At 36.1% G+C, this 14,624-nt stretch overlaps 1 protein-coding gene across 3 annotated transcripts in view; it reads right to left on the bottom strand.

Moving 5' to 3' along the window:
• LOC127167021 (synaptotagmin-2) overlaps nt 1–14,397 on the bottom strand; it is a 41,732-nt gene extending 27,335 nt beyond the window's left edge. Inside the window, exons 1-2 of one of the 3 annotated variants that reach the window (XM_051112815.1) lie at nt 14,096–14,396; nt 13,886–13,996 (exon numbers count right to left, since the gene is read on the bottom strand). The gene's annotated coding sequence lies outside the window, so the exon portion shown is untranslated. Of the gene's footprint in view, nt 1–13,885 lie in introns of all 3 variants that reach the window. The other 2 variants (XM_051112816.1, XM_051112818.1) reach the window with 2 other exon arrangements.
• Nucleotides 14,398–14,624: the final 227 nt, after the last annotated feature.

Below are 14,624 nucleotides of genomic sequence, written 5' to 3'. Positions count from 1 at the left end.
GTCTAAATCAGAAGAGAGATATGCACAGATCAAGCAAATGGGTGTATTTGGATGTGAGAGGACAACAGGGGATGGACTCATTTTTTGGCAAGAAGCAACAGTTTAAAGTTAAAAACATCTTAATGATGGATTTGTTTCTTACAAACACACAGCTTTTGGCTTCACAAGATCTTAATTGATGGACCGGAGTGGTGTGGATTACTATTGGATTATTGTGATGTTTTTATCAGCTCTCATTCTGACGGCACCCATTCACTGCAGAGGATCCACTGATGAGCAAGGAATGGAAAATGCTAAATTTAACTAACACTAACTAACATGTTCAACATGATGATCATTCAAACTGATAGTCAGCCATGACAGTAAAACAATCAGAAGAGATCTGTTAGCAGTTAGCATTTCTGTTTCCCAATACTGTGTGGCTAAAATAGTTTGTGCTCACATAATTGCATAGAGTATGAATGTAACGTTACATATGAATCACAGGTATGGTAGGGCGCAGTGTGGCACATACATAAAGATTTCATGGGGAGAGGTCACTGTAAAAGTAGCTGGGATACCACGGGATGCACTGAATTATTGATCTTCCTGAAGTCTATTCACACACACTCCCAAACCAGCATGTAAGCAGATGCCCATACATATTAATTGTATTCAAAAACACACAAGCTCACTCAGCCTAGAAAACGGTTTGAATATTTAATGCAGATTCAAACAAGGGCCTTAAACTACTGCTTTTGCAAGTCCATGACTGTGCAGGAGTTTGAAACAAACTGCTTGACATGGAGGTTAAAGAGGTACGCTGGTATTTCGCATGGTAGATTCTAAAAGGCAGAGCTCAGAAATTAAAAACAGGCTCCTGTTCAGTTCATAAGGGTGAATTTGAGTTTTCAGTTGCCTAAAGCCACTGGATGTTAAATCCGAATCTGAAATGATGACCGGAGGAGGACCTTACTGAATTACAATTTAAAGAAATTCAGTACATAGTCAGACCAGAGAAACCTTAATAGTCCAACACAAGAAACAAAAATAATTAGTCAAACATTAGGTTTGACTAATTATCCCCATTTCCCTGGTATATAGAATACACAAAACCATTAAAACAGCTATCAACAAAACTGAATTTTGCCACAAAATGTCCACCACATTGTTTTCATTTAAAATATATATTAAGAATTAGTAAATAAACAAATATAGATAAATAAATAAAGATATTAAAATAATACTACAATATAGTCAAAAGTTAAAATTTTTAATGTTTTTTAAAGAAGTCTCTTCTGCTCACCAATCCTGCATTTATTTGATCCAAAATGTAAAATTTTGAAATATTTTCACTGCTTAAAATAACAGTTTTCTATTTGAACATATTTTAAAATGTAATTTATTCCTGGGATTTCAAAGCTGAATTTTTAGCATCATTACTCCAGTCACATGAACCTTCAGAAATCATTATAATATTCTGATTTTCTTTATTATTATTATTATGCATACAGAAATCTATAAATATAAATATATTTATTAAATATAAAAATCATTAATTTACAATGAAGTGTACACAAATATCTGTAGGTGGCATTTTAAAAAATGATTACTAACATTATCTATGGGTAAAAACAAAACGTAGCAGTTCAATTCAGCTTCCTTATATTCAAATTCAAATGACAGTTCTACATCTTTTTCTACATTTTTAACTGGGTTTAAAAAGGCAATTCTCAACTCAATTTGAATGGCACATAACTTCAGTAGAGTAAGGGCTCCTCTCTGATGTGATTTAGACCAGGTTTTATTCTCACTCTCACTCTCTCTCTTTCACTCTCCCTCTCTCTCTCTGCTTCTGCAAGTAATGCTGCAATGCAGGGGTTTAACCGGAAATATAAAACTAGAGGGCGCATCGTGCAGAGTGATTCATTCACACACTAACACACACACACACACACACTCATGGCTCATTAACACAGTAAGCTAGGTAAGCATTAGTCGGTCAGGTGTAGCACCACACTATCACTGGAAAAGCATGGTTGACATATTTCCTATTGAAACAGAGTCCATTTTCACAAAAAGAAAAGAACTTTTACATCTGTAAATATGTTTAGAGTTCATTTTAGCAGCATACAGATGGAGCATAATGTAGGAAGAAACAAAACGTCATTCTAGTATTTGTTTCCAAGCTGAAAGTCTTCAAGCAGTGTCCTAATATAACAAGCATTACTTCAAAATCAAACACTGATCTGCCATGCTCACGGAGGTCATTTCCTAATTGGTATTCATTTAATCAATTTCACACTTCAATACGGTGTGCTTGTAGCAAAGTAGCATCACACGCCCTCTGAAACAAAGGGAAATGGATGTCAGAAACCAAGTCAAATACAGTGCAAGTACAAAACGTCCATTATGAGTCAGCATTAGAAAATTTGCATGACATTTTTATTACTCTGTACTGTAATTGAATCTGTATGAAAGGCTGAAGAGCTTCATTCATTCTCAGCCTCTACATGGAGTGCTGCTTTTATCGAGAGAATACACAGCTTTAGTATCTATCACGCTGCAGTAAAAACCAGGCATTGTTTCTTAATCAAAGCAATTAGATTTGATAAGCCACCACTTCACTGGAAATTCTGACACAGGATTATCCAGTTAAATTAATAGATTAGCTGTTAAAACACTGATTGAATCCCATAAAAATAATCAGGTTACAGGTACCAATTCACAATTAATAAATAGTTTAATAAATCAGTTTATAGTCGTTTAAACATTTAATTATAAAAATCTATTTAATCATATATACACACATATAAAAGCAAAAGCATTCCTATTGTTAATATTATCACTAGTGATTCTCATCAGAGCATTTAAATCAGTGTAAAAGTATTGAGCATATTTTTAAACATTTTCTTTAAGCAACATGTTACACATTAGTTCTTTCTTTTGATTATGGGGTGGATGTTATGTCAAAGCTCAAACACTTTCAACTCGCTGCGTAATAATGACACACTCTTCATCAGAATGTGACTAGACAGATTGGCCTGAGCCCATTTGCTCTAATTAACCACATGATCAATAATTGGGCTTTCTACTTCAATTACTCTTCAGCCTAAAGATGCTTTACAAAGCAAATCAGGAAATATCAAACTACGGCTGATAAATATCCTTTTATAAATACTTTGTCCGACATTCTTAAACAAGAACGTCCCACTTTTACAGACTTTCAAACATCATTGCCTAAAAAGTATCTTTTTCTTTACCATTGTCATCTTTCACTTGTGGTACTAAAGCAGACTTATCTGCTTAATTAAGCTGCTTTCAAATTATCTGTATTATAAAACAAGTGAAAATTACAAATAAGAAAGTATTCAACTTGCAGAACAGTCATCTGCTGGCTAATTCTGTAAATGAATACAGATTTCATGACATGTTTTGTTAAACAAAAAGCTGTACAAAGACATGCTAATGTACAATTCGAGCATTACATCCAGTAAAAACTCAAATAAACGGTGTGTTTATGCAAACACTGAACTGTAATTTCAACGTCCAAACGTCCAACAGCGTGTGCCATGCAAATCTGTATACAAATGAGAAATCTGGTAAGTTTAGCTGAGTAACTGCTATTTCTGGTAAAATTCCGGTCAAAGGTAATGCTGCAAAAGTAACACTGCGGCTCTAAACACTGATCTAATAGTATGTATGAAATATAAAGTTCCTTTTGCCTAGTAACAAGAGATTTAAAGGGGTCAGCAGTCTTATTCAGATTTTTACAAGGAATTTCATTTTATGTGGCCTGTACATGAGAGAGAGCATTGATTGCTAGGTGGTTACTGACTGGCCAAAGTCAAAAACGAGAAAATCATAGTGAACCATCTCTTTGCTATAAATGACTAGATAAATGAAGGCATTCCAGATTGAATCCATTTATAAACACTCAGCACACGTCTGGCCAGTTGTTGTTGCAGACCCACTGTGCAGTTATTTTGATTGATAACGAAATCCATTTCCAAGAAGACTGCAGACCTGCTGAAGGAAACAGATACGCCTTTGGGGAAAGGTAACTTGTGCGTCATTCTGTCTGAAAAACAACTTTTGGGCCAATGTTAAAATTTGTATTTGACAGCATCACAGTAAGGCTGAAATAATTTAAAGGGATAGTTCAGACAACAACGAAAATCATGTGATCAATTACTCCACCTTCTGTTGCTCCAAATCTGTACTTTTTACTCCTGTGAAACACAAAAGCACCATAAAAGAAGACATACAATACTTTGTGTGAGCCCGTTTCCACCACGTAATTACAAAAAAAAGGCAATTGCTTCCTTTAAGTTATAAACTCACAACCTTTCTCTAAAGTCTATATTTTGTAATTCTGAATTTTTTCCTCAAAAATCTTCTGCAGGTCACAATTAACTTTTTTATTTTATTTTTATCAACCCATATATACATATATATATATATATATATATATATGCATATATATATATATATATATATATTTATTTATATCGTAATAAACATATAAACTATAATTTAGATATTTATTACAAATATAAAAATAAATATTTAAAGTAAAAGAAACACTAATAAAAATGCACAAAATCTAAACTACAATTAAAATGGAAAATGAAAATATAATATAAAAGCTAATTTAAAGTTTGAATAAACTTTTTTTTTCACAAAAAAAGTCAGAATTGTGAGATATAAAGTTGAAATTTCAATAAAAAAGGCAGAATTGTGACACTGTAAGCCACAATTACCTTTTTTTATTTTTATTAACCCTAATATAGTGTTGTTATTGTTAACTAAAAAACAATATATATATATATAATATTTAAAATAAAAGAAACACAGCGCAAAACTTAAACAACAATTAAAATGAAAACTGAACATTTTAAATCAAAAGCTAATTTAAAATTTGTATAAACACTACAATAGCACATAAACAATACTAAACCTTCACTAAAATCACACTGATACAATAGTCTGAATTTCTCTCTTTGTTGTCTACAGAAGAAAGAAATTCAAACAGGTTGACAGTAAATGACTGGATTATAATTTTTCAGTGAACTGTCCCTTTAAGAAACGAATCAAACACACACATCACGTTCTCAAGGGACATTGTTGTGTCTTAATTTCACACTGGAGACGTAAAGACAATGCTCTGCTTTCAGAGGATGAAAATTATTGATGTGGTCATTAAAAGTTATGGGGTCATTTGACTTTCCTCTTATCTGACTTGTCATTTTCAGGGCGTTTCACTGCCATTGCTCCTGTCAGCTCCGATCTCCCCGTTAATTCAAACTGAACTGACGACTGCAGCACAGGCAATTTGAACTCACTGCTGCATTTCCAACACATTGCAGTGGCAGTGTAAACCTGATATCACTGATGCCCTTGTCAGAATTTTGGCATGTTGCTGGAAAAGTACAAATGGCACAGTTCACCCTGATAGATGTGGGCAGATACGGGACTGGACGTGCTGGCTTGATGCAGTTTTTAAGATAAAATGCCTACATATTTGGTTTCTCAATACATTTTTTTGTCTATATAGTATTTTTTTTTTAATGTTTAATTTTAATTGTTAAACTTATTTCGTTACTTCAAGTAACAAAAATGCTTCATGCTTTTAGTTTCAGTTTCACTTTGTTTTAACTACAATAATCTCTGCACTTTTAACCTGAATAGGAGAATTTTAACATTGAAAAAATTACAGCTGACAGTAGCAAGTGTTTTTGACTAGGAAACCCCAAGGATAGCAGGTACTCATCAAGCTATTCAGCGCATACTGTGAACAAGTGAGTCAGCAGACCTTTAGTAAAGCCATAAGAGCAAATTAGCTGCAGTAGCACACATTTGAGTGTACGTTCAGATTAGGCTGAAGTGAGAGACTGCGAGCACCTGCGGGGGGAGTCACGGCCTCTCAGTGAGGGAGCGGGTCTCTTTAACAAGTCTGTTCTCTCCTCCGCAGTGCCTTTCTCTCCCCCGCGAAGGTCGAACAAATTAGGCCAGTCAGAAACTCTGGCCCACATCTACGCTCTCTAAAGGCCCTTACACATGACTCGCGTCGGGGCTTCAACACGAGTGGCATGTGCCGCTTTGACCTGCGCGTGAAAAGCGTTACATTTTATTAATTTTAGCAGAATATGTAATGTGTATAATATGACGATCATTTTCTGAATGATTTCAATGTATCTAGAAATCCACAGTGTTAAAGCCTGACCGAAACACAGTTTAGTGTTTTACTAAAACAAAAACAGTTTTTGGCAATTGAAAAAATGTAAATCTAAAAATAAACTTGCACAAAAAAATTGTAAAGATGGCAAACAACTGAAAATAAATCAAGTAGTTAATTATATAATAAATTATTAAAACTGAAATATAATTAAATTCAAGTTAAAAATAAAAAAAACAAATGTAACAATTTTGTAAAACAAATTTTTTTTACAATTTTATATAAATAAATATTAAAAATATATATTTTTAATTTTAAACATATATAAAAAAAAATTTTTTTTTTTATATATATTTTTTTTTTATGTATTTATGTGATCAGCTACAACATGTAGACGTGACAGATTCTTCTGATCAGGCATTATAAACAATGACCCCTTGGGGTCCTAATATGATTGTGTGAGTGGCACGCACAAAGTAATAAAACAATCTCTGGCACACATGCATTTGAACAATTGTATGCACTGAGAAACACACAAGTTCACAATTTATATTTCTCTCACAGGCATCTAAAATAGTTTGATCGGCTGGCGGAGTTCAGAAAGGTGGGCGGCAGATATAGCTAAATTTTCCCTTCCCTGAACCGGATACAGAGATCCAAATGATCCAAATCTAGGTCAGTGTGAGTGAGTACCCCAGAAAATATCCGACCCACTGAGAAACAAGCACATTGACTAATCACCTGGCATTTGTGCTCTCTATCTTTAGCAGCAAATAAACCTGCTGTGCTTCATTTACAAATCTATTGCATTTGTATCCAAAAAAAATGGACAGGATGTTGCTTCTAAGAAAGTTTTCTGACAAAATGCATTGCTATATGGTTGCAAACGTATACTGGGTGTAAAAAATTACTGTAATCTTAACATTAACAAAATGATTATTGTAATGCTTTTATCAGCTGTTTGGACACTCATTCTGACAGCACACATTCACTGCAGAGGATTCATTGGTGAGTAAGTGATGTAAGGTTACATTTCTTAAAATCTGTTTCCATGAAGAAACAAATTCATTCATTCATCTTGGACATTTTACGGCATGTGGGATTATTCCACCCTTTTCATGTTCAATCAATTTGTTTAATTGAAATCAAAGTGGTTTGAAAGAATTAAATCTCATTGCTGTCTAGGAAAAACAACTGACATATTAAAGAACTCTCTTTGATGATTTCTGTAAACAGCTTCTCCAAACAACCGATTTTAAACCAGATTTCACAAGCATGACCATATAAAGGAAAACTTCGACTACTATCATGTCAACCACTGAAGGCCACACTGCTATTATTGGTCCCTGATGACAAAGCACCAGGAGGGGGCAGTAGAGCAGTATAATTGGTCTATTACAGCATCAGAATATATGAACTCCTTCTCTCCAGCACCTTGTTTTATCAGCCTGTGGTTCTAGCTGGTAATTTGATCATGCAGCAGTACGGATCATCGATCATTCATTAATGAGCCAACATAAAAGCGGACGCCGAATTGAAGCGCAGTGCTAAACCTGTCTGCAGCAGACGCCACTTTCACAGTGCATCTAGGTTGTAACATTTAAATATTTTAAATTTTGAATCCAACTTGTTCCAACGTGAAAATGAAATGCAGGATCTACAAACAAAACACACTTTAACAAATGTATGCTTATGCAATTATACATACTATTTCATATCATAATCACTTGCGCTGAATAATGCATCAAGCTGCGGTAGGAAATGAGAATAACAAAGTGTTTTTAATTAAGTGCAACATATTGTTCATCTCAGGATAAGACTCCCACTTATCATGCAAAGAGTTCTGGCTTCACATCTTATGTGAGCTTAATTACGTTACTTAACTCAGGTTTTTCCATTAGAGGTTCAAACCAGTGCATTGAGGAGTTTGGTGTGATGTGCATAAACAATATAACTCATCTATCAGAGACGTTCAGGGGTCTCTGGGGACTGCATCGAATAGCCGCACTAGTATTGATCAGCTTGTGCTGGGATCAGGACTGTTTGGTTGCTCTGTAAAATGGCATTTACATTAGCTACCCTCACAATTCAGTGTAAAATCATGAATATTCTGAACGTAATGTTTACATGAACTTCACACAAAGTGATGAGGTTGATTACGTGTCCCAAATAGTGTTGTTATTGTTAAAGGAATTTCACCGAAAATGACAATTTGCTGAAAACTGATTCACCCTCAGGGCATCCAAGATGTAGATCAGTTTGTTTCTTCATCAGAACAGATTTGGAGAAATGTAGCATTGTAGATAGATAGATAGATAGATAGATAAACACCCTCTTATACACAAACACACACTCAGACACACATAGACACACGCACACAAACTGTGTAATTCACCAACATAAACTTCAGCTCTGTAAGCACCCATTTACTGCAGAGGATCCATTGGTGAGCAATGCTTAATTTCTCAAATCTGTTTCCATGAAGAAACAAATTCATCTTGGACATTTTAATTTTTTTTAGTTAAGTGAAAATAAATTATAATAAAATAAATTCTTAGATAAAAAACTGAAAAAAACTTTTATGAAACTTTTACATTAAATAAACTAAGTTAATGTACTGACGTTACTAGAATGTAAAAAAGTATTTATGAATATTTTTAAAAACAACTAATATATTTAATAACATTGAAACAAAAACTAATAATAAAATGTAAGAATATTTAAAAACAAACTAATGACAAAAGCTTTTACTTAAATTAAATTAAAATGACTGAAAGAAAACTAAAAATTATAGATAGATAGATAGATAGATAGATAAACACCCTCTTATACACAAACACACACTCAGACACACATAGACACGCACACAAACTGTGTAATTCAGCAACATAAACTTCAGCTCTGTTTGTCTTTGTCAGAATTGGCAGTGGAGTGTAGAAGAGCTTTCTGAGCAATACTCGTGTATGTGTATGAGTGCGCGTGTGTGTGTGTGTGTGTCTCGGAGGGATGGACACACACTGCACCAGTAGCTGTGCAGTGTGCAGCAGTCTGCATGTGTTAGCCTGAGGCGCTGTGGCCCACAGTCATCCACCCAACCATTTGCTATCATTCACGCCTCATTTTACAGCACCGCTGCTTCACCTGACAAATTATTGCTGCAAGATTATGTTATTGCAAATACAATATGTGAAGTTTTATAAGAATGCATTCATAATTTGCATCACGCACGAACACGCAAAAAGACAGTATTTTCAAATTAGCATAAAGCCAAGTGCCACCAGTGCCTGGAGTTATTTCACAATACATTTCACTTTGACTACGAGAACCACAAATGCAGCAAGGTCAATGCCCGTCCATCAGTTTGACCACCAAAACTGCAATGGCATCATTAAGAAGAGATTGAAATATTAAAGATTCTTTGCTAAGTCCCGCCTTTAAAATGTAACGGACCAATCCTGTCGTCTGCAAGACTATCAGACAAAATTCTGCTCTTTTCTAATAAATGTCTATAGAAAGAAGGTTCTGTGGGTTTAAATACCTTTAAATTATCAAAGAAAATGTTAAAAGGCTGTGTATTGTTAATTTTTTTAAATTTAAACTTTGTCTACTTTTATAGAAGTCCATTTTACTGTATAATTTAACCATTTCTATCAAGACAAACATTCACACAGACCATGTAAAAATAATATTTATTCTATTTTTACCATTTTATGTGCACATTTTACTGGAAATGACACTATTTACACTATTTACAGTTCTATAAAGCGTTGCTGAGCAAGCAATGGAAACCAAAGGGGGCGGGGCTTAGCAAGGGTCAATATCATAGAATTGTAAAATTGCTTTCTTGTTCTCTAACTCTCCCACACACACACCTTCCACATCTGATTCAGTCAGCATGCTGTAACATCTCGCAGCCTGAGGGCACTAAATCTACCAGCCAAGCACCTTGGTTGTCCTTACTTAATATTATGTTATGGAGCTGTCACAACCACGTCAAACTCTGTTGCTGCTCTATCATCAGTTCTGAGTAATCTGACGGACAGGGGGAGGTCGCTGCTTAAATGCGACCTTTCGTGTGTGCAGCATTCATAAAAATACTGTAAAATAAAATTCCAGGACTTTCAAGCACTTTTCAAGCACTACCTTTTTGATTTCCAAGGACTTCAGTCAGAGATCTCAATTATGGTTTTATGTTTTCTACTGTTTAAGAAAAAAAAACAGAATTTTTTTTTTTTTGCAAAACTACCCTGAAGTCCAGATCTGAATTAAATGATTCGTGAACCATCATTAGAGATCAGGACTCAGAGCGCAAATCGTGGATCGCAAATCAATTCAATTCAAGAACCCACTCTTAAGTTCTAATGTATATCAAATGATTCACGATACGTGCTCCAAAGTACCGATCTGAATCAAATGATTTGTGACATGCGACTTATTTCATAGATCCATTGTCTTTCAATTATTTAAGCACTTTTCAAGTACAGTACCAAGCTTGAAAAATGTCAAATTTAAGTACTTTAAGCACCTTGTACGAACCCTGTGTGTTGGAGCTGGCATTTTAGTTATAAACGAGTCAGTATTTCACATCATGTGAATGAATCAATGTTGTTCACTTCCATGCAGTGACACATCAAAGATTTAAATATCTCAATTTTAACGGTGTGCGTGAAAAATATTATTGAATATAATTATTATTAAATTATGTGTGGGGAAAAAATGCTTGAAACATGCTTAAAACTCTTCTAGAATCACTTAGTAGATCTGTAACATATACATTTTCAAAAAGGACAATAAGACTTGTTTCAGTAGTGAATGACTCTGTGTTTTAGAATGAATGTTAAGCATATGATTCACTGATTCACAATAGACAGAAAGTCACTGAATGAATCGCAAAAAAGTCGACTCACTGGAATGAATCAAATCCCCACCACTAATTTGCTGGCTATATTCTGGCTTTCCCTAAACACTGCAGTGACAATCACATCCATTAGTATATCAAACAAACTCTAACCGCAGAGCTTCTCTTTTGTTATTGTGAATGAACATATGTAGTGGCCCAAACAGCTGGTGTGACTGAGCTCTTGAATTGTGAAACAAGGAATTGTATTTCTGCATTGCCCACGCTGAGCACTCAGAGTTTATGAAGCCATTCCATGAGGAGTGATTGATGTGACAGCGAAGATGCTGTTAAATCAAAGCTGCATCGGGACGAAAAGAGAAGGTATGGATAGATAGGTAAAGAGAGAGAGAGAGAGAGAGAACATGATACTACCACACCTTTACTACGCAGTTCAAAATGCAGCTGTACGAACACCGGAAGTGATAAAAAAAGAAAATCTGTTTAGAAAGGCTTTTTTGGTCAAACATGCCCAATTTAAACAGCTTGTTCATGGTTCCTTCAGTGCAGCCTCACTGATGACAGATCAATTGTTTTATTAATATTGAACCTGGCAAATGTACATTTAGAGAACCTTTGAGTTATGACAAACGTATTATGTGGCCATTTTGATTGCATATAGTGTTCCAAAGGCTTGGCTCAATATCTAGAGAACAGGGTGGGGAACAGATTAAGAAAAAAAAACAAAAAACACTTACTTCAGGATAAGCAATGTAAAATAAAAATAAAATAAAATATTTCAGGATAGGCAATGGAAAGTAAAAAAAAATAAAATTACACTTATTTCAGGGTGGGCAATGGAAAATAATTAAAATAAAATAAAATAACACATTTCAGGATGTGCAATGAAAAATCAAATAAAATATTAACACTTATTTCAGGATGGACAATCTAAAATAAAATCAAATAAACAATAAAAAATAATGATTAGCACATTTTCATTTACTCAAAATTCACAAAAGAAAAAACAAAAATTATTTAATTATTCATTGTTTGATGATGCTGAAACTGACACAAGGTAAAACTACAACAGGCGATGCCAATAATCTTAAATAAATCATCTGACACTCAATATATCAGCCTGTCTGTTTATACATTCTCAGACGTGTATGCTTACACAAATATAGCTAACTGTACTGTTTATATCTTGACTATGCGACCTGCTGACCCTGCTGCAATAACGATATCCTATTGTGCCTTTTATAAAAGTAATGATATAAGCTTATAAAGAAAGAAAAGAACGCATTTAATACGTGCCGACGGTCATTTCAACCATGTTGATTATAAGAACCACAGGGAGACCCTTATGCTTTATGTGAACGCATCCCAATTTCAGCAAGACACGATTACAGCAGGCAAAGACCATTCAATTTCATGAACCATCAAGCAGATATCCTCTTTTAAAAATGTACGGCACTCTAGAGAGCAACAGATATAGATAGAAAAATAAGAGGTTCGGAATCGGGTATGTCACCGATACTCCAAATAAGAAAAATCAGTAAATTCTAGAACAAGCTTAGGACGAGGGAGATGTTCTTTATAATAATGGCGCATTAGGAGTCCGTTGAGTTATGAGTCTTGATACTGCGTCATTATTACCTAAGTCCCATCCATTACTGTAAAACAAAAAAAAGGGACAATGTTCTTCTTCAAACATTACCGGCCCCTGTACAGCAGTAAGGGAGCATGATTTATTACAGGAAGGAGAAACGGTTTCACTCCACTGAACAGACTCCACACACAAGTGTGTGTGTGTGTGTGTGTGTGTGTGTGAATGTGTCCAATGCGGCGATGCCTCCTCTGTCTCACCTCTGCTTTGAGTAGAGCGAGGTCTACTCTGAATCTAAACGAGTGCCGTTATTATGTGGAGCTCTCAAGGACTGACCCGAAGCACTTAGCTGAAGCGTTGCGGCCCAGGGCACCTCCCTGTCATCTATCTGTCTGCATTTGTCTCTCACCAGCGCTATTCACCTGGTTGCCACTGCAATCAATGAGATTACCTCTTAAATTGCCTTTTCCTGTTATCAGCCCTGCTGGGATGCCTTTGAGAAGTGAAGGTACACGCAAGACTGAACACAACACACAGCGTTCGACTTTTGGAACTGACCTCAGTGCAGTTCGTTTCACCTGCCAATCAGCGGTGTGGGATAATAAAATGTTAAATAAGAAAAAAAAAGGTGATCACATCACCTAAACATGAAGGTAATCAGGTTTATAACATCCTTCACCAGCAGATGGGACGAGTAAATCTGTGCCGGTTGTCGGCGGAATAGCTTGATCAGCAAAAAGATGCCACGATCAGCAGCCGCACGGCCAATAACGAGCTCTCCGCTGGACCTCAGCCCTAAATAGTCTGCAAAACAGCTAGTGCTAGCAATTCAAACAGTTCAGGAGAATGCTGTAGTGTTTCAATACAGATAAACCAATCAAAAAACTTGCAAAAAGTGCACAAACACCTGCAATTGTGTTTTATGATCATGCATACTCAATCTACAGAGGCAGCAGTGATGTGTCAGACCGCATCTCTGAGTTATTAAGAGATGTGTATTGTGTGTACAAATTATGAGACTCTCAAGTTATATTCTACGCACATCGGCCACTATTATGTAATGTGATACTGCAGCACTAGGACGCTACGCACTCGCACTCTCCTGCACACTGAGAAAGTTCCACTCGCTGACAAAGATCTTCCTCTCTCTCGTCTCTGCCGCACGCCGCCTCTCCCTGATTTTTTTGTTGCAGTGATTCAAAGACTACATTCAGGCTCCTATCTAAGCATTAAAATGTTATTAAAGGCATGCTTTATCATAAAAGGGGGATACTGTACTTACCTCTGTACCGTGTGTATCCTCAATGGAGATGTACTGCACCAAGAGGAGGGTGGTGATGCAGAGGGGGGTTGAGGAAAGAAACTTCGCAGAGCGCGCAGGGCACTTGGAGAGCTTGGGGGAGAAAAAAGAAAAGTGACAACAATCAAGACTTTTGGCTTATCCTCTTCTGGCTCTGTTGGAAATATCAGACCTGTGCAAACACACACACACCCCTAATGTCTTCCTCTACGCTCCACCACGCTCACACACACAGGCACACACACACAACAGCTCGGATCGGGACAGATGCGGAGATGCTCTCATGCACACACACACATTTCTAGTCTCACACCCTGCAATCGTTGCTCAGCACCACAGCCCCTGGTGTTTCACTGCTGTATTTCCCGGCACTGTGCTGTCATTGGTTCAATCACGGCTCAGTAAAAACTCCTCCCATTTCCAATTGGGTGAGGAGGCTGTTTTTTCATGGCACACTCTGAAAGCCATCCCACCCCTCCTGCTTTTTAAAACCTACACTACATGTAAGGAGAATGCTGAGCTATGAAAATCAGGCAGGATGGAGTGAGAGGAGGAACAGGGAGGAGAACGCCAGAGGGCGGAGCGAGAGAGAGGCGCAGTAACCAATCAATGAGCTACAGAGAGAAGCGCGAAAGATGCGGTGGACTCTAGGGGATGAGTTCTCGCCACTGCACTGATGAATCTTTAGCGTAATAACAAAATATATTACATATTTAATCTG

Source organism: Labeo rohita, chromosome 6 (genome assembly GCF_022985175.1).
Source record: "Labeo rohita strain BAU-BD-2019 chromosome 6, IGBB_LRoh.1.0, whole genome shotgun sequence".
Classification (NCBI taxonomy): Eukaryota; Metazoa; Chordata; class Actinopteri; order Cypriniformes; family Cyprinidae; genus Labeo; species Labeo rohita.
Note: the sequence above shows the minus strand (reverse complement) of the source record. Positions and strands in the feature narration are given on the sequence as shown.